The 27,995-nt window shown below is 43.0% G+C and overlaps 1 pseudogene across 1 annotated transcript in view; it reads left to right on the forward strand.

Moving 5' to 3' along the window:
• LOC143786235 (uncharacterized) overlaps window positions 1–27,995 on the forward strand; it is a 101,919-nt pseudogene that overhangs the window by 66,033 nt on the left and 7,891 nt on the right. Inside the window, exons 7-8 of the transcript XR_013218250.1 lie at window positions 21,101–21,203; window positions 24,236–26,843. The product of XR_013218250.1 is annotated as an uncharacterized LOC143786235 (transcript). The remainder of the gene's footprint in view (window positions 1–21,100; window positions 21,204–24,235; window positions 26,844–27,995) is intronic.

Below are 27,995 nucleotides of genomic sequence, written 5' to 3' on the forward strand. Positions count from 1 at the left end.
TCAGAGGAACGTGGAAGTCTGCAGAATACAAAAATCCAGCTCATAGGGCAGTGGTAACTGGGTTGACCATATATCTACTCCTAACGCCAACACTAGAAGTAGCCGGGGATCATTCCTACGTTGATTCTAGATGACACGCGCCAGCCGGAGAATCTAGCTACCCCTAGTAGAGGAAAACAAAGACCTTTCTTGCCTCCAGAGAAGGGGACCCCAAAGCTGGATAGAAGCCCCCCACAAATAATGACGGTGAGGTAAGAGGAAATGACAAACACAGAAATGAACCAGGTTTAGCACAGAGAGGCCCGCTTACTGATAGCAGAATAAAGAAAGGTAACTTATATGGTCAACAAAAACCCTATCAAAATCCACACTGGAAATTCAAGAACCCCCGAACCGTCTAACGGTCCGGGGGGAGAACACCAGCCCCCTAGAGCTTCCAGCAAAGGTCAGGATATAGATTTGGAACAAGCTGGACAAAAATACAAAACCAAAACAAATAGCAAAAAGCAAAAGGCAGACTTAGCTGATATAACTGGAACCAGGATCAGTAGACAAGAGCACAGCAGACTAGCTCTGATAACTACGTTGCCAGGCATAGAACTGAAGGTCCAGGGAGCTTATATAGCAACACCCCTAACTAACGACCCAGGTGCGGATAAAAGGAATGACAGAAAAACCAGAGTCAAAAAACTAGTAACCACTAGAGGGAGCAAAAAGCAAATTCACAACACCGACCCCTGTGTGGGGTCGGCCATGAGGTCGGCGATCTTCTGAATCTGGTATCGGAATTCCGATACCGAGTTCCGATATGTTTGCGATATCGGAAATCGGTATCGGAATCCACATTTAAGTGTAAAATAAAGAATTAAAATAAAAAATATTGATATACTCACCTCTCCGACGCAGCCTGCACCTTACCGAGGGAACCGGCAGCCTTCTTTGCTTAAAATGTGCGCGTGAATGGCCTTAGGTGACATCACGGCTTGTGATTGGTCGCGTGGCGGTCACATGGGCGGCCGCGACCAATCACAAGCCGTGACGTCATCTAAGGCCATTCACGCGCTCATTCTTAAGAAGGAAGGCTGCCGGAAAGAAGCAGGGCGCGTCCGAGGGTGAGTATATACCTAAAAGGAATATACTCACCCTCGGCTTCTTTCCGGCAGCCTTCCTTCCTAAGAATGAGCGCGGTCAGGGCCTTAGATGACGTCACGGCTTGTGATTGGTCTCGGCCGCCCATGTGACCGCCACGCGACCAATCACATGCCGTGACGTAATTCTCAAGTCCTAAATTCCTAGAATTAGGAAATTAGGACCTGAGAATTATGTCTCATCTTGTGATTGGTCGCGTGGTGGTCACATGGGCGGCCGCGACCAATCAGAAGCCGTGACGTCATCGAAGGCCATTCACGCGTGCATTTTAAGCAAAGAAGGCTGACGGTTCACTCGGTAAGGTGCAGGCTGCGTCGGAGAGGTGAGTATATCAATATTTTTTATTTTAATTCTTTATTTTACACATTAATATGGATCCCAGGGCCTGAAGGAGAGTTTCCTCTCCTTCAGACCCTGGGAACCATAGTATCCCATTGCACTGCATTGGGTTTCGTGTTTCGGCCGACCCCAACTTTTTTATAGGATCGGCCGATTTCACTCGACCCGACTTTTGAGAAAGTCGGGTTTCGTGAAACCCGACCCGATCCTATAAAAATAAAAGTCGCTCAACCCTAGATAAAATTAATTTCTACACATAGAATAGGTAGATATATATATACAGTATATATGTCATTGACATACACATACATATATTTATATTTAATACAGAGCTAGATAGCATAAAAGCCCGTAATTCAATTGCTGGCTTTTGCTATCTCCTTCCCAAACTCGACAGGATATGAGACATGGTTTACATACAGTAAACCATTTCGTATCTGTTATATGTTTACATATTCCTCCCTAATAATGTTACAAGTGTCTGTGTGCAAAATTTGGGAGCTCAAGGTGTTAAAATAAAGTATTAATTGGGCTCCCGTGCAATCTTCTCAGCCAGAGTGGGAAAGCCAGTGACTGAGGGCAGATATTAATAGCCTAGAGAGGGACCAAGGTTACTGCCTCCCCCTGGCTAAAAACATCTGCCCCCAGCCACCCCAGAAAAGGCACATCTGTAAGATGCGTCTATTCTGGCACTTAGCCACTCTCTTCCCACTCCTGAGTAGCAGTGGGATATTGGGGAATAAGGGGTTAATGTCACCTTGCTAATGTAACGGAGAGATGTCAATAAGACACCTATCCATTTTTAAGCCAATAGTAATAAAGGGTTAAAAAAACACACACATTACAAATAAAGTATTTAATGAAATAAATAAACACATGGGGTTTTAATATCTTTATTGTACTCTCAATCCAACTGACGATCCTCGATCTTCTGACAAAAAAGGAAAATAAAAAAGCAACAATATCCCATACCTAAGAAATCAAATATTTACCCTCAGCAAAAAGGACGCATCTACATTGTAGTCAGCAACCATCAGTGGAAAAAACATGTGGCGTCCAAAAATAACTAGAAATAAATATACGTTCAACGCTATATAGATAGAATCAAATAAAGAAATTGCGTATGGAGAACAATTAATATAGTAGTCTTTATTGAAAAACAAGAAAAACGGGGGATATAATCCCTATATAACATACAACACATTAAAACTGGTAGCCACTAGTGTGTCCCAATGGTGAGCCAAAAAGATATTAGTGGCACCACACTGAGTGAATATTGTAACAAAAAAGTAATAAAGCTAATGCGCCATATTGCTGGCACTATCAGATGGTACTAAATGAAGTTACAGACACATAATCAAGACAATAATTGTGTCAGCCATAATATTTAGGCCACTATAGCGTGCGCCAGTAACCACTGCATAAAGCTATACGAAGAGAGTTAGCAGCAACATGGCAAAGAGATTGTACAAAAGAAAAGATACATAGTACTTTACCAAACACTCAGAAGATGGTGCCACGACCCCTACGTGCGTTTCGGCAACGTGCCTTCATACAGTCATGTCCCACAATGTAAATCCATCTGAAGGGGTTAAATAAATTTACAACCAGGAGCCTGCTAATGTAGCTGCCCCTGGCTGTAAAAACTGGGGAATGAATGCAATGCAGTTTCATTGACTTGCGATGCTGCGCCCCCTGGTGGTATAAACTCATATGATCTCTAGTGTGGGAATTTTTCTGAATATTTTCTCAACTGAATTTTTATTGAAATTTTTGTAATACAGTACAAAACAATATAATTAATACTAATAGAAGGGAGGGAAGAAAGTTGAGTAGCCATCATTGTTTTAAACTGTAACGCATTCAGGATGCGATACATATGAAAGTACAATGTTTGGGTGAGGGGTCCTGTATTGTCGCTGCCACTGGGCCATCCCCGCATCACGGGCCCCATAGCGGCCACATGGTCAGCCGCCATTGGCAGGACACTACTGGTTACATATAATGAGTGAAACAATCTTGGTGAGGGCTTGGTGGTTAAAAAAACACTCAGTTCACACTGATGAAGAAAGGGATGAGTTTGCAGATCTTAACCAGATACACAATGTTTGCCCAGGAGGGTCTTCAGTTCATTGCCCCTCTTCTGCTGTATAATCACTTCTGTGTATCCATAAACTCCAGCAGTTCGGTGTCAGTCAGGTGATCCGGGTACCTAATCCCCTGCCAGTAGAGGGCATCCTCCTGCTGCCGATACAGCATGTATAGTATGGAAAGGAGGATGCAGGTGCAGGGTTCAGGTTCCAATTGAAAATAGTAAAAATTAATAATAATGAAAAATACACAATGGTCTAATTCTCGTAATCTGACAATGATACAAGGAGATCAATTATTCTGGATTATCAGATGTAAAGAAAAACATTATGAGAAACTTCCAGTTGTTTAAATCTCAGCTATAGCTTCTCAGTATCTGAGCTGGCAGAAAATACAGCCTATACAGTTACATTAACTAGAAATGGATTAACAGAGACATTACTACGCTACACTTGCACAAACATGCTTAAATCTGAAATGCTATAATATGTGATTTTTAAAATGGTAAAGAAAAAAAATACATATATTTTGCCTAAAAAACAAAGGAAATGTGTCATCTGTGTACCCTGTTTGTACGTGTCTGCGAGTGTGTGCATGTCTGCATACCATATGTGAGCAGTATCGAGTGTATGTCTGCAAATGTGTGTGCAGTGCCCGCACTGCCGCAGGGCCGAGGGGTACCCGGTACCGGGCCTGTGAGTCTCTGCTCTGGGGTTGTCACGGTGGCTAGGTCCGGTCCGTGACCCTGCTGAGGGGCGCACAATGATAGATGGTATGATGGATGTGGATGGTGGTGGTGATGCGGTGCAGTAAATAACGAGGACACCAGGTTGCAGTCTCTTTACCTCTTTACTGAAGATCTCTGGGTCCTCAATCCGGAATACGGTTAACCAGGCTGCGCAAGTCCGGCCGGTCCAATGGCACCTCCAGAGTTCTCTTTGCAGGTGGAAATCTGTGCCTTCCTGCTAGCGCTATGTGTTGTGGTCCTTCCCTGCTGTGCTTACGGAAAGTCCCCACAACTGTTGTGTCTGTTTCTTAAGTTCCCTCACAACTCGATTAGATGATGTTCTGCTAATCTTCCGTCCCTCCCTGATGTTACGGTTAGGACGGCACCCGTATGACGGGTAGGCTCGGAGCTCTTCCGGGACCCTAGAGTCACCCCTCTCCACAAGTTGCCCCCTATGTCTTCGTAGGTGATTTAGGTGAGACAGCCCGCCTATGACTGACTGTCCTGCCGTTGGTTTAAAGTATTGCTTGAAGCTAGATTTATAAATACTTCCTCGGCGTTCCGGACGCCGGTTGTGCGCCTCAGTAGGATGTTGCCTCGGTCTCACAGCACGACTCCTACTGGTATTCTCCTTGTCGCTTTGATCTCGTTTCTCACTCAGCACAATCTATCTCGCTTCTAATCCTTCCTTGGGCACCGCCGCTATGCTGAGCAGGCACGGTCCCGTGACGTTCTCTCAAGTTGCCAGGCCTCTGTCAGGATCCCACCCCTGACAGGGGCCCTACCGAATCTTCCCCCCACAACACCCTCTGCCACAAGGTGTTGCCTGGTTCCAACCCAGTCAGCTTTCTCTCTAACTTCCTGCCTGACCCCCAGTTTTACCAGTATGTGAGGAGTGGCCTAATGAATAGAACCCTTAGCTCCCCCTGGAGGCCCGGCTGTGAAATGTATTGGTGTCTGTGATACCTGGTCAGATGAACTCCTTCAGTGCCATCAGACGTACCATAGCTCCCCTTAGTGGCGGAGCCACAGTACTGCAACGACCAGGACTCTGGGGCGCTGCACTCCCCCCCGGTTAAATCCAGTACTCCTGGACTGGGAAGAAAACAACAATACAGGTTAGCAAAAAGACATACAATTTTGAAAATGCAATAACGATAAGTAAGCTTGAACAGAGCTTCCCTTTATGGGAGGTGAGGACACTTGAACGTTACAAACATGGTTAAACATTATAAATTACAGGCTATAAACAACTCCTGTTACCCAACCGGGTATTCTACTCAGTGCAAACTTTTGAATAATAAGTTAACATTGTCCTTAAGGACGTACACTTCCTATCCACTAAAGAATTATTCTGAACATTATAATATTAATTAACTCTTTCTCTTTCACTCTCCTTCGTTAAATCTGCAGGACCGCCTGTCCTAACTGCTCCAGGCCTGCTGCCTCTCCTTTCTTTACAGGACCGCCCCTTTCAGCCCGGGCCTACTGCCTTTTCAACTACTATACACAGTATAGAACATAACATTTACTTTCAGTTTGAAATCACTGAGCCATCCCTACATGGCTCCTAAGAGGACTCACTGACTAACCCCGTACGGGTTCACTTTCTGTCCTCATTTTTCTATCAACGTTATCAAACATTTCTTACAATCAACTAGTTGGATACATATAACTTTTACACGTAAGCATCATCATCACTTTCTTTTTGTCAAGACATTATTGCTATCTATCTGTCTTAAAGCAATACCATTCTTTAAGTGCAACAAGTGAACATCCCCTTTAAGAGGGGACCAAGTCTCTATGAGGTAGTGCAACTTCTCAAGCTGCAAGTCCATACGCAGCAAGGACTCCAATGCTGTTTCCAGGAACAGTTTCTTCGCAAAGAGTCCTTTTCTTTTATATAAAACCGGTAGAGAGCACCTTTAAGAAGGTGCAAACTATTTACAAGCAGTTTGTATCATGCACTGTTCATGATTGCGGCAGTTCTTGGTAGCGAAGAAGAAAATAGAAAATAACCAAAAAGCAGTAGGGATCCCGGGTCAACAAAGGGATCCCTTTAAGAGTTAACCATAAACGGGTCTAGCAGCAACACGGTGAAAACAGTTAACTTATTTACAGTCATTAAAACTTATTTACTACTCAATTTCTGGTAGCCCCCACTGAGGCTTTACCTGGCAGGTGGCTTTCTGCGGCCCGGACAGGCTGAACTCCAAGTCCACTCCCGCGGCCAGGTGTACCCCGTGGGTTCGGGTCTTCTGCACGACCAGGTCGTGCGCTGCTATGAGGGTCTGTGTGGGTCGATGGATGATGCTGGCAGCGGCGGCGGCAGCAGCGGCTTCAGCGGTGAGCTCCTCCCCCTCGGTTCAGGATACCGCCAGAACGGCGGTGCAGCGCTGAATATCCCGGGCCCACCAGCTGCTCCCCTTTAGGTGCCGGCGATATGTGACCACATCCCCCGGCTTCATGAAGGACTTGGCGCCGTCTCCGCACAGGCAGGGCTCCACTTCATCCTGGGTGATGCGGACTCTCAGGGCTGTCCCAATCTCCTGCACGAAGCCCTTTCCTGTCTGGGGCAGGTAAACAATCACGACGCCCCACTTCGGCAGGGAGCCCTCCAGCAGCTCACCACGCGCCTCCCGCTCCACTTCTCGCTGGAACTCCGCAATTAGGTGATTCCTGTACTCTCCCCAAGGGAAGGGCCCCATGTCTGGCCCCCCCGGTTCTTTGGGAGCAGGCGACAGGAATGCTGGAGCGCCAGTGGCCGCAGCGGCGGCCGGGTCTGGTGCAGAGGTCAGGCGATCTCCCTGGGGGTCGCGGCACTCAGTACCCCTACCTGGGGTGACTCCTCCAGCGTCACTCCTTTCCCCTGAGGGAGGCACACGAGCTGGGGACTGTGCAGGCAAAGGGTGCCCCATCGACAGCTCCCACGGATCCAGATCCTCCAGCGGGGGCATATCCGAATAATCCTCCGGTGGCGGGGGTCGATGCAGGGCCATCCTTTTCTGCAGGCCTTCTCCAGTCTCCTGTCCCACCTCATCTGAGTCATAGTTTCGTTTCTTCGGTCTCCGCCCGCCATAGAAGATCAGGAGGCGGATCTCCCCTGTTGACGGGCCCGCCCTTAGGATGCAACAATATTTAGACTGGGCGGCCATGGTCCTTCACGCTCTTCAGCTTGTCTACGCCTACTCCACGCCCCTCTTCTCTTCCTGCGCTCCCCTCAGCGCTGTAATGGCGGCGGATTTTGGCGGTAAATGGCGCGGCACAGTCTTTGCAATAAAGTACAGTCCAAGTATAATAAATCACAGTTCCAAGGCACACATGACCTGATTCTTCAGGCTTAAGTAGATCCTTTTCGTGACGCCAAGTTTGCAGCGCCCCCACTGCCGCAGGGCCGAGGGGTACCCGGTACCGGGCCTGTGAGTCTCTGCTCTGGGGTTGTCATGGTGGCTAGGCCCGGTCCGTGACCCTGCTGAGGGGCGCACAATGATAGATGGTATGATGGATGTGGATGGTGGTGGTGGTGCGGTGCAGTAAATAACGAGGACACCAGGTTGCAGTCTCTTTACCTCTTTACTGAAGATCTCTGGGTCCTCAATCCGGAATACGGTTAACCAGGCTGCGCAAGTCCGGCCGGTCGAATGGCACCTCCAGAGTTCTCTTTGCAGGTGGAAATCTGTGCCTTCCTGCTAGCGCTATGTGTTGTGGTCCTTCCCTGCTGTGCTTACGGAAAGTCCCCACAACTGTTGTGTCTGTTTCTTAAGTTCCCTCACAACTCGATTAGATGATGTTCTGCTAATCTTCCGTCCCTCCCTGATGTTACGGTTAGGACGGCACCCGTATGACGGGTAAGCTCGGAGCTCTTCCGGGACCCTAGAGTCGCCCCTCTCCACAAGTTGCCCCCTATGTCTTCGTAGGTGATTTAGGTGAGACAGCCCGCCTATGACTGACTGTCCTGCCGTTGGTTTAAAGTATTGCTTGAAGCTAGATTTATAAATACTTCCTCGGCGTTCCGGACGCCGGTTGTGCGCCTCAGTAGGATGTTGCCTCGGTCTCACAGCACGACTCCTACTGGTATTCTCCTTGTCGCTTTGATCTCGTTTCTCTCTCAGCACAATCTATCTCACTTCTAATCCTTCCTTGGGCACCGCCGCTATGCTGAGCAGGCACGGTCCCGTGACGTTCTCTCAAGTTGCCAGGCCTCTGTCAGGATCCCACCCCTGACAGGGGCCCTACCGAATCTTCCCCCACAACACCCTCTGCCACAAGGTGTTGCCTGGTTCCAACTCAGTCAGCTTTCTCTCTAACTTCCTGCCTGACCCCCAGTTTTACCAGTATGTGAGGAGTGGCCTAATGAATAGAACCCTTAGCTCCCCCTGGAGACCCGGCTGTGAAATGTATTGGTGTCTGTGATACCTGGTCAGATGAACTCCTTCAGTGCCATCAGACGTACCACAGCTCCCCTTAGTGGCGGAGCCACAGTACTACAACGACCAGGACTCTGGGGCGCTGCATGTACATGTCTGCATATTGTGTGTGCATGTCCGTGAATGCATGTTTGTGTATGTGTGCATATCTGCATATTATATGTGTACATCTCTGTTTTCTGTGTGTGTGCAAGTCTGCGAACCATGTGTTGCGCATGTCAGTGTACTGTATGTGTATATTTCAGTGTACTGTATGTGTACAGTACAGACCAAAAGTTTGGACACACCTCATTTAAAGATTTTTCTGTATTTTCATGACTATGAAAATTGTACATTCACACTGAAGGCATCAAAACTATGAATTAACACATGTGGAATTATATACTTAAAAAAGTGTGAAACAACTGAAATTATGTCTTATATTCTAGGTTCTTCAAAGTAGCCACCTTTTGCTTTGATGACTGCTTTGCACACTCTTGGCATTCTCTTGATGAGCTTCAAGAGATAGTCACCGGGAATGGTTTTCCAACAATCTTGAAGGAGTTCCCAGAGATGCTTAGCACTTGTTGGCCCTTTTGACTTCACTCTGTGGTCCAGCTCACCCCAAACCATCTTGACTGGGTTCAGGTCTGGTGACTGTGGAGGCCAGGTCATCTGGCATAGCACCCCATCACTCTCCTTCTTGGTCAACTAGCCCTTACACAGCCGGAGGTGTGTTTGGGGTCATTGTCCTGTTGAAAAATAAATGATGGTCCAACTAAACGCAAACCGGATGAAATAGCATGCCGCTGCAAGATGCTGTGGTAGCCATGCTGGTTCAGTATGCCTTCAATTTTGAATAAATCCCCAATAATGTCACCAGCAAAGCACCCCCACACCAACACACCTCGTCCTCCATGCTTCACGGTGGGAACCAGGCATGTAGAGTCCATCCGTTCACCTTTTCTGCGTCACACAAAGACACGGTGGTTGGAACCAAAGATCTCAAATTTGGACTCATCAGACCAAAGCACAGATTTCCACTGGTCTAATGTCCATTCCTTGTGTTCTTTAGCCCAAACAAGTCTCTTCTGCTTGTTGCCTGTCCTTAGCAGTGGTTTCCTAGCAGCTATTTTACCATGAAGGCCTGCTGCACAAAGTCTCCTCTTAACAGTTGTTGTAGAGATGTGTCTGCTTCTAGAACTCTGTGCGGCATTGACCTGGTCTCTAATCTGAGCTGCTGTTAACCTGCGATTTCTGAAGCTGGTGATTTGGATAAACTTATCCTCAGAAGCAGAGGTGACTCTTGGTCTTCCTTTCCTGTCACGGTCCTCATGTGAGCCAGTTTCTTTGTAGGGCTTGATGATTTTTGTCACTGCACTTGGGGACACTATCAAAGTTTTCACAATTTTTCAGACTGACTAGTCTTCATTTCTTAAAGTAATGATGGCCACTCGTTTTTCCTTACTTAGCTGCTTTTTTCTTGCCATAATACAAATTCTAACTGTCTATTCAGTAGGACTATCAGCTGTGTATCCACCAGACTTCTGCACAACACAACTGATGGTCCCAACACCATTTATAAGGCAAGAAATCCCACTTATTAAACCTGACAGGGCACACCTGTGAAGTGAAGACCATTCCCGGTGACTACCTCTTGAAGCTCATCAAGAGAATGCCAAGAGTGTGCAAAGCAGTCATCAAAGAAAAAAGGTGGCTACTTTTAAAAACCTAGAATATAAAACATATTTTCAGTTGTTTCACGCTTTTTTGTTTGTTAATTCATAGTTTTGATGCCTTCAGTGTGAATGTACAATTTTCATAGTCATGAAAACACGGAAAAATCTTTGAATGAGAAGGTGTGTCCAAACTTTTGGTCTGTACTGTATATGTCTGCGTACTTTATGTGCATGTTCACATATGTGTGCACACATCTGCATGTTTGCATGAATGTGTGCTGTGAGACAGCGACTGGTGTGATTTGCAAGGGTCGCTATGTGTCCCTCCAGGATGCTCTCAGAAGCATATTAGATCCGCTGGAGGGCCTTGTGGTCATAGCAGGTTGCCTGTGAGTCACAAGGAAGAATAAAAGTGGGAACTTGGTCAAGTTATTTGACCAAGGATTTGTTCAGGAAAACCAGGTATTGGCTTTTATTTTTGAAACGGAAGTTGGTGGGGCCCAGCTCAGGTCTTATAAGTGACCCATAGTCGGGTGAAGCGAAAAAAAACCCTGCAGGAAAAGTTTGGGTGTGTCAGTTTTGGTCTTGCAAGCAGACAGAGCAGTCGGTCTGTAGAGTGCTCCCTGTGTGAGGTAACACAGGGCCAAGTGGAGCCAAAAGGTCTGGCACCCCCTGCGTACACGGCGGTGCGGTCGCTCACAGCTACCGATCCTGGACTGTCTTTGATTTCCCGGCTGCGATCCGGAGGATACAGCGTGCTGTACACTGTGTGAGTTTTTAAACATTAAAAATGTTTTGCTTTGAACTTGCTTGGGTCACTGCCTTATCACTGCACAGCGTGGACACCGCTGCACTACAATGCATACATGCATACTGTGTGTGTATGTCTATGTATGTGCATATGAAATTATTTGTATTTTTGTAAGATCTGTGCATGTAAATGTCTATTGTAATGTGTAAAACATTCATATGTTTGGTGGACACTTACTACATTTATAAGGGTTCGATCACATCTGGGCTAGGAAATTCCATTGGTCTTTTATGAACAGACAAGTGAACTTAACACCTTCATGCACCTTGATGTAACTATCTCACTAGAAGGATCTGCTTGTATGGAGCGAGTTCAGGAGCATAGCCCAGGGGTGCACATAGAAATCATGGACCCCATAGTAGAAGATCTCATTGGACCTCTCTCAAAAAAAGGAAAACATGTTTTAAATGCCTCAAAATAAGCACATGATGTAGAGCAGCCTATAAGGATTCAACATAATCCGGGATGTACTGGCAGGAGGCAGAATACAGAGTCAACATCCGCATTTTCCAATAAAACACCCTGACCCGCCTGCTGGACCAGTTTTACTGCCTCAACAAGTGATGTGTAAGAAACACTTGACAAGGATTCATCAGTATCATCATTTATCGATACCCCTTTAGGATATGACAAATAGTGGATCAAATAAAATTTCCTGACCTCCTTTTTGGGGACCAAACCTAGGGGCAAGACCCTTAAATTATCTATTTGTTATAAGTAATAAGGGCCCAACATTCTACACAAGTTAACCTCTTTAATAAGTTTTTTTCTAAGCTATTTCCATATGATCATCTACTGAAAAAGATTCTTAGGTCCCTTTCACATTGTGTTCTTGCTCACTTTCAGGGTTCCCATTGGGGCTTTCATCTGAACCCCCCCGCAAAACAGGATTCAGACGTGGTCGCTGATGGGGCCATAGGCTATAATGTTGTCAACAGAGCCAACATGTGTTCTGATGTGCATCAATTTCGAGTGTATGAGTCGGACACTCTACTATAAATGAACTCACAAAAGAGGATGTGCAAAATCTAATGTGCCAAGTACGCTGCAAGAATTGACATTATGCACATTTTAATCCGCAGAGTGTGCATGAGACTTCAGGGATTGCATCCACTTTCCTGTACTGTAAAACCTTATATATATTCCATGTGCACATAGCCTTACAGGTAATTGGAGAGAGTCACAGACTGAATAATATATATTATTGGGAGTCAGAGATTATAGTTAATGGGGGACACAGTGCTGCTTATCACTTTATATTTTAGTCCCTTAGTATATGGTGTACTCACTTATTATGTATAGCACAGTCCCTTAGCACAGTATATACTGTACACACTTATTATGTATAACACCGTCCTTAGTTACATACTTTTTTATTTATTTATAACAGCGTCCCTTATTACGTACCATCCTCTTTAGTTATATATGGTACCGTCCCTTATTATATAGCTTCCTCTGCTGTTGTGTACAGTGCTCTCTCTTACATAGTGTATTCATGTTATTTCTGTTATTCACAGCACCCTCTTTTATTACACAGTCCAGTCTCTTGTTAGATATAAAATGACTGCTGATGGAGCAGCCGGTGATCAGACGACCAGTCCATCAGCTCATCCATTTGAAAAGAAGCTTTCCCATGCTCCATCTGTTGTTATTGCACTATACAGCTAACAAGACAGGACGGTATGCAATAAAGAAAGGGCTCTATATAATCTGATATGTAAGGGACGGTGCTGTACATTAACAAAAGAGGGCACTGTGTAAAAAGGGATGGCAATATACATAATAAAGAAGACTATGTAATATATATCCATGTAAGTGTGTGGCTGCATATATATCTATAGCTTTGTCGCCATAAAAGGAGGGGGATCAAACACATTTCTTGCACAGGGACCCCAAGCGCTCAGTGTCTGCCCCTGGTAACAGGTAAACCATTCACATCTTCTTCAAGTAAGAGGAGAGAAGACACTGGTTCTAGGCCTCCTGCAACACAAAGCCATAGACCCCCAGGGTGTCCCAGCACAGAAGTGACAATAGTACTTACCGGATCGTAAGGAATTTAAAATCAATTGAATAAATAATCCCCAAAACATGTTATTCAAAAGGTATGCATAAGAGTGCATACATATGTTAAATTGCATGTTTCAAAAGAGCAACACGACTCAACATTAATAGATTGAACAGGAGAAAATGAGTCAAAAAATGCTAATACTTGAAAAAGTGAACAAACTTTCTTAAATCACACATACAAAAGATAAAAAACATTTTATATGTAGCGCACACAATTCATTGAGCAACCAATATATGGCATAATAGTATGAGGTAAGTGACAAAGTTACGAACTAAGTGAGTGCCGGTAAAACATGCCTCCACAAATGGGATAACATTATATACAAAAGTGCTGTGTGGAAAAAGGTACAAAGCTAAATGCCACAGAATATATAGAGGGTAAAAGCTGCTAGATAAAGTGGTGACTAGTGTTGAGCATTCCGATAGCGCAAGTATCGGGTATCGGCCGATTCTTGCGTTATCGGAATTCCGATACCGAGTTCCGATATTTTTGTGATATCGGAAATCGGAATCAGAAGTTCCCAGTGTATGGTTCCCAGGGTCTGGAGGAGAGGAGACTCTCCTTCAGGCCCTGGGATCCATATTTATGTAAAAAATAAAGAATTAAAATAAAAAATATGGTTATACTCACCCGTCCGGCGGACCCTGGACCTTACCGATGTAACCGGCAGCCTCCGTTCCTAAGAATGAGGAGTTTAGGACCTGCGATGACGTCGCGGCTTGTGATTGGTCGCGTGAGCGGTCACATGAGCGGTCACGCGACCAATCACAAGCCGCGACGTCATCGAAGGTCCTTAACGCGCTCATTCTTAGGAACGGAGGCTGCCGGTTACACGTACTCTGTACTCTGCGCTGCTGCCGAGAGCTTCCCTGCACTGACTGTGTCAGCGGCGCCAGCAGAGCACAGCGGTGACGTCACCGCTGTGCTCTGCTTTACAGCCGGCGCTGACACAGTCAGTGCAGGAAGCTCTCGGCAGCAGCGCAGCATTAGCAAGCGCTCCTGCCGAAAGCAGTTTTAACCCTGTGGACGCCAGGGGATGTGACAGACATCAGAATGTGAGTATGTAGTGTTTTTTTTTAACTTTTACAATGGTAACCAGGGTAAAATGTAAAAAAAACAAACAGTACATACTCACCTTCACGTCCCCCGGCGTCTGCTTCCCACACTGACTGAGCGCCGTAAAGTAAAAGTGAAAGTACAGCACAGCGGTGACATCACCGCTCTGCTGCTAGGGCCGGCACTCAGTTATTGCAGGAAGCGGACGGCGAGGGACGTGAATGTGAGTATGTACTGTTTGTTTTTTTTACATTTTACGCTGGTAACCAGGGTAAACATCGGGTTACTAAGCGCGGCCCTGCGCTTAGCAACCCGATGTTTACCCTGGTTACCCGGGGACCTCGGCATTGTTGGTCGCTGGAGAGCGGTCTGTGTGACAGCTCTCCAGCGATCAAACAGCGACGCTGCAGCGATCGGCATCGTTGTCGCTATCGCTGCAGCGTCGCTTAATGTGAAGGTACCTTTAGGAATAGGGTTTATTGTGGATGATTCCTCTGTGAACTGGTTGTTATTTTCACACTGGGTTTGCAAATTGCTTTTCTTTGACCTTACACATCACAACCCACAGGTGGGGGATACATCAACATAAAGAGCCATAGAATGCAAATATCCTGACCCTGCCTGGAGGTGACATCACAGGATGGGGGATGGGAACAAACAGACAAGGTCTTAAAAATCTGTGTAAGACTTTTGAATGTTGGTCATTTCTTGGGGTCAGTTGAATTGAAGACTTGTCCCAGTTTCTGCCTCCCCTGGATCCTAAACACAAAATGTAAGTGATCGGTTTCTGGTTTATTTTCTTTTATTTTAAGAAATTTGTATGGAACTTTTTACTGTATGTCATTTATTATCTTCCTTTTGTATTCATTAACACCTTTGGCGTTTTTTCCGCCATTTTCCAAGAACCACAGCTTTTTATTTGTCCTTCACCATAGCTATGTGAGAGTTTTTGCCCTAAGTCAATCTTTTAATATATACAATTTTAGAGTAGATACGATGTTTTGACTATCACTTATTACATTTTGTTGCAGAGTTCGAAGAAACACAATTCTAGGGATTTTTTGTCTTCTCAGTATACCATTTACTGAGTTAATTCATTTTGTATTTTGATAGATCGGACTTTTATGAATGTAGAGATACCACATATCTGTATTTTTTTTATTTTATTGGGGGAAAAAAGGAGTGATGTGAACTTTTATTGTATTTGCTAGTCCCCATAGAGGACCTGCGATTGTCTCCTCATCATCATCAGCCCCCACACCAATAAGATGAACACTTGATACTGAAAAAATAATGTAATTTTTAATGAATTTAAAAAAATAATAAACACAAATCAGCACATAACAAGGACATATTTGATGTCGCTGCAATCGTAACGACCTTCACAACACGCCGATCAGATTACTTATGGGGTTATTTATCGGAAAAACATAAAAAATGGCAAGATTCATATTTTTCTCTCTTAAACCCATAAAAATGTAATAAAACTGTAATGCCAAGGCCTTGTTCCACATAGTGTAAATTCTGAGTTTTCCCCCTTATTTTGATGTGATTTTGGGCAGATATAGAAGAGAAGGGGGGAGGAAAAATATGGTTTATTAATGAAAAAGCGCCAAAGGGAAAAGGAAACATTAAGGCGATTGAAGGGAAATTAAAAAGGTTGTCATGTGCAGGATATTCAAGGGAAAGTAGTTACAGTACACAAATAAGATACCATATGTACAAAACATTTCAGGGGAGTAGGGGAAGAAAATGAATGGGAAAGGCAAGGAAAGAAAAGGGAAAGAAAGAGCATCTGTAAAACAAGTGGAGAGACAAGGATATAGATAAATACTATTAAATAGTGTAAAATACTGTGTTGAGTTCTATTAAAACTATAATAGTCTGCATTGTAGAAAAAGAAGCAGTTAGTAAGATGAAGCTTCGTCTTTAACACTTTTTTCAGTGCAGAAAAACTTTGATTCTGCGCTTAAATACGTAACAGTATTTTTATTCATGCGTTTTTTCAGAAGAAGCCTATAGAGAAAAAATGCACCAAAACTCCAAGGTTCAGTCTTCAGACCACAGGGGTCGGAGATTTCATGGAATCACATCCACTTTCCTTCGAAAATTTGACCATGTTCATATGTAGCGTAAATACTGCATTTTTTCTGCTGATTTGTTTTGCACAAAAAGTCTGCTGTGTTTACCTGTCCAAGCAAAGCGAATGTGACTTCATGAAAACTGCGCCCCTGTGCGTGTAATGATGTTGCTGAACTGTGCAGTTTCTGTGCTTTTTTTATTCTGTTCTATGTGGAGCCTAAAAAAAATGCATGTAAAGTACTGCAGTTATGTTTTTAAGTGCAGAATCAAAACTTTTCTGTTCTATAAAAAACACATTAACGCTGCTTCACATCGGCACCAGGAACGCATCAAATGAGGAGGAGAAGATTGTTATTGTGTAGTTTGGTGTGGACATCTGCAGAAAACAAAAAACACAGTATTTTTGCACTGTGTGAACATGGCCTTACAGACACAAAAAAGCCAGATGTCATATAGTGACGCTACATAAAAAAAGAGAAAGTTCTAGCGGCTCTGACTGTGAATGAAGGAGCAAAAAATAAATCCACAGGTCCCAACTAGAGATGAGCAGGACGCACAGATAATGTCGCATCAGCTCTGGCTAATTAAAAGCTGCTCCTGGAACACTGGACGGTAAGAGATTTGTCTCTCGCCAGCCACTGGGTACCACTGACTTGCACGCTGGACCAGAGACCGTGAATCCATCCACTCATCTCTAATCCCAACTGTCCTGGATACAGCAGAGAGTCCCAGATTTGGGTCTATGCCCCGCAGTCTCGAGCTTCTGGTGAATTTCCCTCACTGCCACCGGCCCTCTAGGCAATGATTGGGTTGTGACCAAGGGCGTGGCTGAAGTTTGCCATGGAGAGTGTAGGACACTTCATGATCTGTCCCTCTTTCTCATCTTGAAATTTTGGGCAGTATGGCAGCACCCATTTCCCTATGGAACCCTCCAAGATCCAGCCCCATATATTAACATCATCCATGTTTCCTTGCACCCAAAATACATACTTAGACTCCTCACACTTAGCCCTATGTCCTCATTCCCATCTGCACACAGCTCCATTGTGCAGCCCCTTAGTCCTCTAAGAAATTTCTGCACACACAAGCCTCATGGTAACTTTCTGTTATGGGGTCTCTGCACTAGATGGAGGAGGCCCCGCCTCTTCCTATGACATCATCTCCTCACAGGAGAGACTCCATTCTAGCCTCTACCCTCCCAGCACACCCACAAAATGGCTTTGAAACCTCTCACAGCTCTGACCTGGACAGTCCAAAGGCCATGCCCAGGTCATAGCTGGAGGCAGCCACGATGAGCGACCGCAGACTCAGATGTACAGGGGCTGCCATATTTGAGGTGTGGAAGTGTTACTCAGACACTAATACACCAGCAAATGCAAATGGCAGCGCCCAGTGGCTGAAAGAAAAATGAATAAATAAAAAAAACTCTTAAAGCGAACCTGTCATCCCCCCAGGCGTTTGAAACTAAAAGAACCACCTTGTGCAGCAGTAATGCTGCATTCTGACATGGTGGCTCTTTTAGTTCTGGGTGCTGTAACTGCAGAAATAATCAGTTTTGTAATTTGTCAGAAAATACCTGTCTTCAATCAAGGAGGCAGGCCTTCCCCCCCCCCCCCCCGCTGCAGACACCACACAGCCGTCACTCATGTCTTCTTGGAGGCGGCGCTCGGCGCCAAGAAGACTTGAGTGACGGCTGCGTGGCGTCTGCAGCAGGGGGGGGGGGAAGGCCTGCCTCCTTGACTGAAGACAGGTATTTTCTGACAAATTACAAAACGGATTATTTCTGCAGTTACAGCACCTAGAACTAAAAGAGCCACCATGTCAGAATGCAGCACTACTGCTGCACAAGGTGGCTCTTTTAGTTTCAAATGCCTGGGGGGGGGTGACAGGTTCCCTTTAAATTAGTGGATTTAATTTTGTATGAAAAATAATTGATTGTAAAATCAATAATTATTAATTAAAATAATCTAAATCGTGGCACTTTCCCTTTAAACATCCTCGAAAAACATGGCTGCATATTAGTAGTGTTTTTAGATTTGGACATAATCCCTTTAAAATGTACAAATATATGGTTCCCTCATGGACATTTTCAAACTCTAATAGCTCTCAATCATTTGATATACAAGATAACATGAATTGTAACTCGATCATGTAGTCTACATCAGCAGATGCTCGGAATGTGAAAGGTCTGTGAAAAAGCATATTCTTGAGCTTTTCAGGCTATGTGCCCACGATCAGGAAATAGCAGCGTAGGACCCAGCGTATTTTCACTGCTTCCAAAACGCTGCTATCTAATCACGCAGGTAAATCCGCATGTGTTCATTGATCCGTGCGCATTTACCGCATCTAATGACTGACTATTGGTGAAACTACGCAGTGGATGATTGACGTGCTGCGGTTCATAGACCGGCTCTGTGGGTGAGTTTACGCAAAGCTAAATAGAAGTACAGTGGGCATGGAATTTCCATAAATCGCAATCACTGTGCTGGCAATGCAGAACGCAGCGTTTTGGATGCAGCGCAGATGCTCAGCGTCCAAAACTCTGCTATTCCTGATTGGGGACACGTACCCTAAATGATATTTCCAATTCATCAGATTGCCGCACTTTGAATGCACCTAAACCTGTTATATTACAGCATTCACGTAGCACCAGGAGCTTCCAGGTTTTTGGCATTGAAAAATTACATAAACCATCCAGGAGAGGAGATTATCAGGAGCTTCTATTAGCCAAAGAAACTTTTTGAATTCCTAGTCTGTAAACTAGATTCCCACAGGGTTTAAATTCAAAGAGGAATATTATGTTCCATTATTAGTTCCATGTGGTTCCAGACCATTTTTCACATGCATTACATTCATGCAGGGTTCTATCTAGGTTGGGAGTCTCCATTAATAACTCCTTTCTCTTTAGCTATACATATTATACTACAGCATCCAAATAGTAACAGCAGATTTTTGTGTTATTTACATTGAAAAATTGTAAAAATGAGCTAGGTAAAGAGTTCATCAATACCCCCGTCCCATTCAAAGTACAGTATATAGACAATGTTGTATTTCTTGATTAGTTCCACATGTTTATATATATATATATATATATATATATATATATATATATATATATATATATATATATATATATATATCTTTCATACAGGGTTCCATCTAGGTTGGTAATTTCCCTTTAAATGCAGCCAAACATTTTTTGGATTTTTCAAACCAGACTCCTGCAGTGATTGTAATTTAGAGAGGGATGTTGTGTTTCATTATTAGTTCCAGATGGTTCTATTTCATTACATTTGTACAGCTTTTCTTCGAGGTTGGTAATTCCCCTAGCAATGTATGGTGATCCCATCACAGTATGATGCCACAACTGTGATCTCCACAAAGCCATCCACATAGTATAATGGGCCCATATAGTCCTCCATGCAGTATAGTGGAACCCCCGTAGTCATCCATACAAAATAGTTGGTCCAACATAGTACTATTTATAATATGATGGGATTCAAATAGTCTTCAATACAGAGCGATGACTCTATATAGTACTCTATACAGAATAATGGCCCGCATAGTCCTCCATACAGTATAATGGGCTCCACATAGTCCTGCATACAATATAATGGGCACGAAATAGTGTTCTTTTCAGTGTAATGACTCCAAACAGTCCTCCATACACTATAATGGCCACACATAGTCCACAATACAGTTTAATGGCCCCACATAGTCCTCCAAGCAGTAGAATGGACCCAAAATAGTCCTCCATGCAGTGTAATGGCTCCACATAGTCATCCATACAGTATAATGTCCCCACATTGTCCTCCATACTGTATAATGCCCTCCCATAGTCTTCCATAGAGAATAATAATGGGCCCCACAAAGTATTTCAAACAATATAATGGCCAAAGATAGTCCTCCATACGTTATAATAGCCTCACATATTCATCCCTACAGTATGATTTGCCAAACATAGTCCTGTATTCAGAATAATGTCCCAACATAGCCCTCCATATAGTATAATGGCCCCACAAAGTCCTCCATACAGTAAATTGATCCCTACATTAAAAAATAAATACTCAGCTCTCCCCGGTGCCCCACTTCTCCAATCTACACAGCAAGCACTGTGGAGCTCTTCAGTCTGCATAGCGGGAGCGAAATAGAGATGTTATTGCACCTGCTGCACTGAAATGGCAGACGCAGAGGGAGATTGATGGCTGACGCTCCCTTCTTCATCATTGCTTTCAACTGCATTGGCATCAAGGATGCAAGTAAATATTAAAAAATGGGTGGACGACTTTTCTAACATGACATTTATATCAGAAGTGAATGCCATAAAAAACTGCTAAATTGCTTCCAACCTCACAAAAAAATAGTGTCTCAAAAATACAACATTTCCAGACAAAATATTCCTGAAATGACGGAAAATTAAAAATGCTAGTGCATCTGAAATGTGAAGACACAATAATGAAGGAAATCAATTTGCCATAATGCAGTTACTTACAGTGACGCCTGCTTCTATCACTACACGCCGCCGCATTGACTGAGGGCAGCCCCAGTTATATACTGTAGGAGGCGGAGATGTCGGCATCTTTTGGCGGCTCAAGTGCCCTATGAGCTTGTAGTAAAAGCCTCCATCTAGATCATTCCAATTAAGTTTTCCTTCTGTCTGTGACGTTTACATTATTACTTTCACAGCTTTGACATCCAGGCAAATATCTGAAGAAAATCAAATCTGAAGCCATAATGGAGAAAGGAAAACGCGATGTGCGATATGATGATTGGTGCAAAGAGGACGTTCCTACAGGTAACTGCCCCAGTGAGGAGTCACCACTAAATAGAGCAGAGAAGAGTCAATTTCTCCTCATTCACCGGACCGGAAAATTTTAGGCTTGAAGCTATATGTTATGTGTTTTCTCAGCTTTTTTGGCTAGTGATTCCTACTTTCAGCTAAAATACAGATTACATATGGCTAACAATGTAATGACGCAATATGTAATAAGACTGGATGTGTATCTATAACTTGGATATAAGCAGGGCCGGATTTAGACAAAGTGGGGCCCTGGGCAAAAGTTTAAAGTCATGTCCCAAATTCTCACATATTTCACCATCACACAGAAACATTTCTGTTGTATTTACATGTGCTGAGTTCAGGCAGCTTAATGAGCGTGATCGAAAATATTGAAGTCGCTTGATGCTTGTTTCCCAGCCTCTTTAGGGTATGTTCCCAAGTTCAGTAATTGGCAGCGCTTTGGATGCAGCACATGTCCGCTACTGGCTATTGAATGTAGGTGATTCCGCATATGTTCATTGAACCGCGCGGATTCACCGTGTCCAATAGATCGTACGGGTGAAATTTACCTTGATAAGGCTGCCATCTCCTTAAAGATAAATAGACATGCTACAGTCTGGAGAGACGCAATGCATGTCCTTCTCCGCGGGTGAGCCACGGGCCTCTATGCATGCATGGTGTGCATGGGATTTCTTGAAATCCCATACACTATCCTGTAACATCTGGAAGCTGCAAGAGTACACAGTGTCCAACCTGTATCATTTACTGACCGTGTGAACCTACCCTTACGGCTGTGGAAGAATTATTGGTACAGATAGTCCTCAATACAGTATAATGCAGGTTCCATATAGTACATATAGTGAAATGCAGACCTCCTCAGAGTAAATTACAGCACCCTTCAGAGTTTACTGCAGCCCCCTCAGAGTATACTGCAGCTCTCCTCAGAGTATGCTGCAGCCCCCTCATAGAGTACAATTATGCCCCCTCAGAGTATACTGCAGCCCTCCTCATAGAGTATAATGTAGTCCCATCATAGAGCATAATACAGCCCCTTCAGAGTATAATTCAGCCCAATAAGAGTACAATGCAGTGCCACTAGAGAATAATGCCACTCCCTCAGGGTATAATGCAATCTCACACACACACAGTATAATTCAGCTCCCCAATAAATACACAACCACACAAAAAATAATAACATACAGTATAGTGAAGCCCCCACACACACAGTATAATGCAGTCCCCAACACACAGAGTAGTGCAGTCCCGCCACACACAGTATAATGCAGCTGCACGCATACATAGTATAGTGCATTCCCCACACAAAAAGTATAGTGCAGAAGACACACACACGCTATAATGCATACACACACAATACTTACCTCTCCTCATTCCCCCTGCTCTGCCTTCTGCAGAGCGTCTCAACTCCTCAGCTGGCACACGCTGAGTCAGAAGCAGAGGGGGAGTGATGGGAGATTGAATGTCATCTGATGCGCTCTCCTGCATCACTGCTTTCAGCTATATCGGCATGTATGATGCTGATAAGTTGAATGCCGGGCTCCTCTTACACACGGGCAACATAATGGCCACATGGCCACTGGCTGAGAGCCCCTGGAGAAGCCAGGGCCCTAAACAGCTGCCTGTTCTGCCTGCCCATAATGCCAGCCCTGGATTGAAGAATAGACTCAGATGATAGAGTATCAAAGATACGAATAAAACTTTATGGGCAAAGTATATAGTTTAGTGTTTAATATCATATCCATCATGGCTATGGTTTCATGATTAATATGGAACCTAAGTAACCTATTGATATACTGAACTTGCTGGGGCTTAAAAAACTGTTTTAACACAATTTTCTCATAGTCACAGCAAGGAGTAGATAATAAGAGAAAGCAGGAAATTGCTTGGCCTGATGCATCTTTATATTTTCTCTATGGCCATGTGTTCCTAATGCACGACCATACGGCTCCTCTATTCTGCATGCAACAGTCATCAATTGTGTGAGACAGACACCACCCAGTAGTACTGATGCCTGAGCATTTCTCTAGGCACAAGTGACACAATATGATCAAGTCCTGCACTTTGTCACATGGATGATGGGGTGCCAGTGGTATAGAATAGATATAAATTCTACAGCACACACTAAAAGATGGTATACGGAACCTGTTAGTATTATTTATTATTCAACAAAATGGGGGGAGAGAAAAAATGTTCCCACATCATGAATCGGTGCTTGCTACAGGCCGATATCTACCTGCGTAAATAAACCCTTACAGATAACCTGTCAGCTACAAAAATGCTATTTACTTGTAGATATATTGGTAACCTGTAGGAAAATAATATTTAAAGCATGTTAGGCTGTTTTACTGGGAAAGCGGCTACCAGTAATTGAAGTTATATTTTCCCTGCAGCCGTTCGCTTCCAGTCATTGAGGTGTTGCATGAAGCTCTAACCCAGAGAGGTGACTGCTACAGCCCTCTACTTCTCCTGAAGTATAAAATCGAGTGGCTGCAAGGAGAATATAATTTCATCAATGGAAGTATCAACTCTGTAAGTAACCCCTTTCTCGTGTACAGCACTATTAATGGTGCTATATAAATAAATAATAATAATCAATGAGCACTGATTGATGATATAAGAATTTGATTGTGGCTTATTAGCTTTCATTTTTATGTAGCAATAATGACTTTTTTCCTTATATCATGGCTTTTTATTAATGAAGTATATTCTCAATTTACACAAAGGGGATGATGTGCTGTCGACAATGATCAATATAATTCTAATATAAACTATGCGACCAATGGCAAATGTTTTATTATTTGATGATTGCACTGGCCAATGATTGAGAATAAACATTAGAACCATTGATTCTTTGTGGAATCATCATAAATGCAAATTACACTTTAGTGAGTTAATATAGAACATTGCTACACACCATGCAATTTGTATGTAACTTTTTTATGTTTACTTTTCTTAATATTTTACATTTAGATAAACATAAGTATTAAGGTTATTTTGCACAAAAATTAAATCAGATTTATTCTTGGCAGATGGCCGCACCAGGAGCTCCGAAAGACATCTCATATGTTTGGATTTTAAAGCACATGATTGTAGCATTGCACAAGACCAATATGAAGAGCTTGACAACATCTCAGACAAGGATCCTTTTAAATTACAATGTCCTAATTCATCACAGACTGTTGAGAAAAATAAAAGTCACAAAATAAGTGTGGAAAATGAAAGAGCTCCCACAAGGAAGAAGCTGTTGTCATGTTTAGAACATGAGGAATGTTTTACAGAGAAATCAATTCTTGTTACACATGAGAGAATTCAAACAAGAGAGAAGCCATTTTTATGTTCAGAATGTGGAAAATGTTTTACACAGAAATCTCATCTTGTTACACATGAGAGAAATCACACAGGAGAGAAGCCATTTTCATGTTCAGAATGTGAAAAATGTTTTACAAAGAAATCTCATCTTGTTAGACATGAAAGAATTCACACAGGAGAGAAGACATTTTCATGTTCAGAATGTGGAAAATGTTTTACACAGAAATCTCATCTTGTTAGACATGAGAGAATTCACACAGGAGAGAAGCCATTTTCATGTTCAGAATGTGGAAAATGTTTTACACAGAAATCTCATCTTGTTACACATGAGAGAAATCACACAGGAGAGAAGCCATTTTCATGTTCAGAATGTGAAAAATGTTTTACAGAGAAATCTCTTCTTGTTAGACATGAAATAATTCACACAGGAGAGAAGACATTTTCATGTTCAGAATGTGGAAAATGTTTCACACAGAAATCATCTCTTGTTGCACATGAGAGAATTCACACAGGAGAGAAGCCATTTTCATGTTCAGAATGTGGAAAATGTTTTATACAGAAATCATCTCTTCTGGCACATGAGAGAATTCACACAGGAGAGAAGACATTTTCATGTTCAGAATGTGGAAAATGTTTCACACAGAAATCATCTCTTGTTGCACATGAGAGAATTCACACAGGAGAGAAGCCATTTTCATGTTCAGAATGTGGAAAATGTTTTACAGAGAAATCTCATCTTGTTAGACATGAGAGAAATCACACAGGAGAGAAGGCATTTTCATGTTCCGAATATGGAACATGTTTTACAAAGAAACTTCAACTTGTTTCACATGAGAGAATTCACACAGGAGAGAAGACATTTTCATGTTCAGAATGTGGAAAATGTTTTACACAGAAACCAAATCTTGTTAAACATGAGAGAATTCACACAGGAGTGAAGCCATTTTCATGTTCAGAATGTGGAAAATGTTTTAGTCAAAAATCAGTTCTTGTTACACATGAGAGAATTCACACCGGAGAGAAGCCATTTTCATGTTCAGAATGTGGAAAATGCTTTAGTCAACAATCAGTTCTTGTTACACATGAGATAATTCACACCGGAGAGAAGCCATTTTCATGTTCAGAATGCGGAAAATGTTTTACTCAGAAATCTAATCTTGTTTCACATGAGAAAATTCACACAGGAGAGAAGATATTTTCATGTTCAGAATGTGGAAAATGTTTTGCACACAAATCAAATGTTGTTAAACATGAGAGAATTCACACAGGAGAGAAGACATTTTCATGTTCAGAATGTGGAAAATGTTTTACACAGAAATCAAATCTTGTTAAGCATGAGAGAATTCACACAGGAGAGAAGCCATTTTCATGTTCGGAATGTGGAAAATGTTTTACACAGAAATCAAATCTTGTTAAACATGAGAGAATTCACACATGAGTGAAGCCATTTTCATGTTCAGAATGTGGAAAATGTTTTAGTCGAAAATCAGTTCTTGTTACAAATGAGCGAATTCACACAGGAGAGAAGCCATTTTCATGTTCAGACTATGGAAAATGTTTTACAAAGAAATTTCAACTTGTTACACATGAGAGAATTCACACAGGAGAGAAGACATTTTCATTTACAAAATGTGGAAAATGTTTTACACAGAAATAAAATCTTGTTAAACATGAGAGAATTCACACATAAGTGAAGCCATTTTCATGTTCAGAATGAGGAAAATCTTTTAGTCAACAATCAGTTCTTGTTACACATCAGAGAATTCACACAGGAGAGAAGCCATTTTCATGTTCAGAATGTGGAAAATGTTTTACAGAGAAATCATCTCTTGTTACACATCAGAAAATTCACACAGGAGTGAAGCCATTTTCATGTTCAGAATGTGGAAAATGTTTTACAGAGAAATCTCATCTTGTTACACATGAGAGAAATCACACAGGAGAGAAGCCATTTTCATGTTCAGAATGTGGAAAATGTTTTACACTGAAATCTAATCGTGTTACACATGAGAGAATTCACACAGGAGAGAAGCCATTTTTATGTTCAGAATGTGGAAAATGTTTTACACTGAAATCTAATCTTGTTAAACATGAGAGAATTCACACCGGAGAGAAGCCATTTTCATGTTCAGAATGTGGAAAATGTTTTAGTCGACAATCAGTTCTTGCTACACATCAGAGAAATCACACAGGAGAAAAGCCATTTTCATGTTCAGAACGAGGAAAATGTTTTACAGAGAAATCTTATCTTGTTATACATGAGAGAATTCACACAGGAGAGAAGCCAATTTTATGCTCAGAATGTGGAAACTGTTTTACAATCAAATCGTTACGGATCCACGCCTGCACTTCATTGTGGCGGCATCTTAAGAAAGGACAAGAAGTGGAGTATATTGTGGAGAAGTGAGAAACGAGATCACAGCTGTTGTGAATTCCGTTCTTGGGCTCCCTCTGGTGGTTGTAAATGGCACTTTTGTGAATTCTGCCCTTGGGCTCCCTCCGGTGGTTTTAAGTGGAACTGCTGCTCCTTGGGTTTAGCATTAGCAGCTGCTTCCACTGATCGTCTCTCCTGGCTCTGCTATTTAGCCTGGCTCTAGTCTTCAGCCAGTGCCAGCTGTCAATGTTTCTTGGTTGGATTCAGATCTCTCCTTGGATTTCTCTGATAGCCTGCCATTTCAGCAAAAGATAAGTCCTTGCTTGTTCTTTTGGTTGTCCACTTGCTGTGGACTTAATCGCTCAGCTCATGTTATGTTCTTTCTTGTCCAGCTTGTCAGTATGATATATTCAGCTTAGCTGGAACCTCTGGGGAAGCAGATTTGCCCTCCACACCGTGAGTCGGTGTGGAGATTATTTTTGTAAACTCTGTGTGGATTTTTAGCTTTTAATACTGACCGCACAGTATCCTTTCCTGTTCTGTCTATCTAGTTAGAATTGGCCTCCTTTGCTAAATACTGTTTTCATTCTGTGTATGTCATTTCCCTCTCCACTCACAGTCAATATTTGTGGGGGGCTATCTTTCCTTTGGGGATTTTCTCTGAGGCAAGATAGCTTTCTGTTTCCATCTTTAGGGGTAGTTAGTTCTCAGGCTGTGACGAGGTGTCTATGGAGTGACAGGAACATCCCACGGCTACTTCTAGTGTTGGTGTTAGGATCAGGAACTGCGGTCAGTACAGATACCACCTCCTCAGAGCTCGTCCCATGTTGCTCCTTAACCACCAGGTCATAACAGTACAGCTGGCCAACAATATGTTGAATGCATCTCAAAAGAGGGAAAAAAAAAGTTCTGAGCCATTTTTTTTTTCTGCAGCCTGTTTTGTCTTTTTTTCCCCTTAATCTCTGGGTGGTTCAGGATTTTGGTGCTGACATGGATGTTCAGGGTTTGTTTTCTCGTGTGGATCAACTCGCTGCAAGGGTACAGAGTATCCAAGATTATGTTGTTCAGACTCCGGCTTTAGAGCCTGGAATTCCTACTCCTGATTT

Source organism: Ranitomeya variabilis, chromosome 7 (assembly GCF_051348905.1).
Source record: "Ranitomeya variabilis isolate aRanVar5 chromosome 7, aRanVar5.hap1, whole genome shotgun sequence".
Lineage (NCBI taxonomy): Eukaryota > Metazoa > Chordata > Amphibia > Anura > Dendrobatidae > Ranitomeya > Ranitomeya variabilis.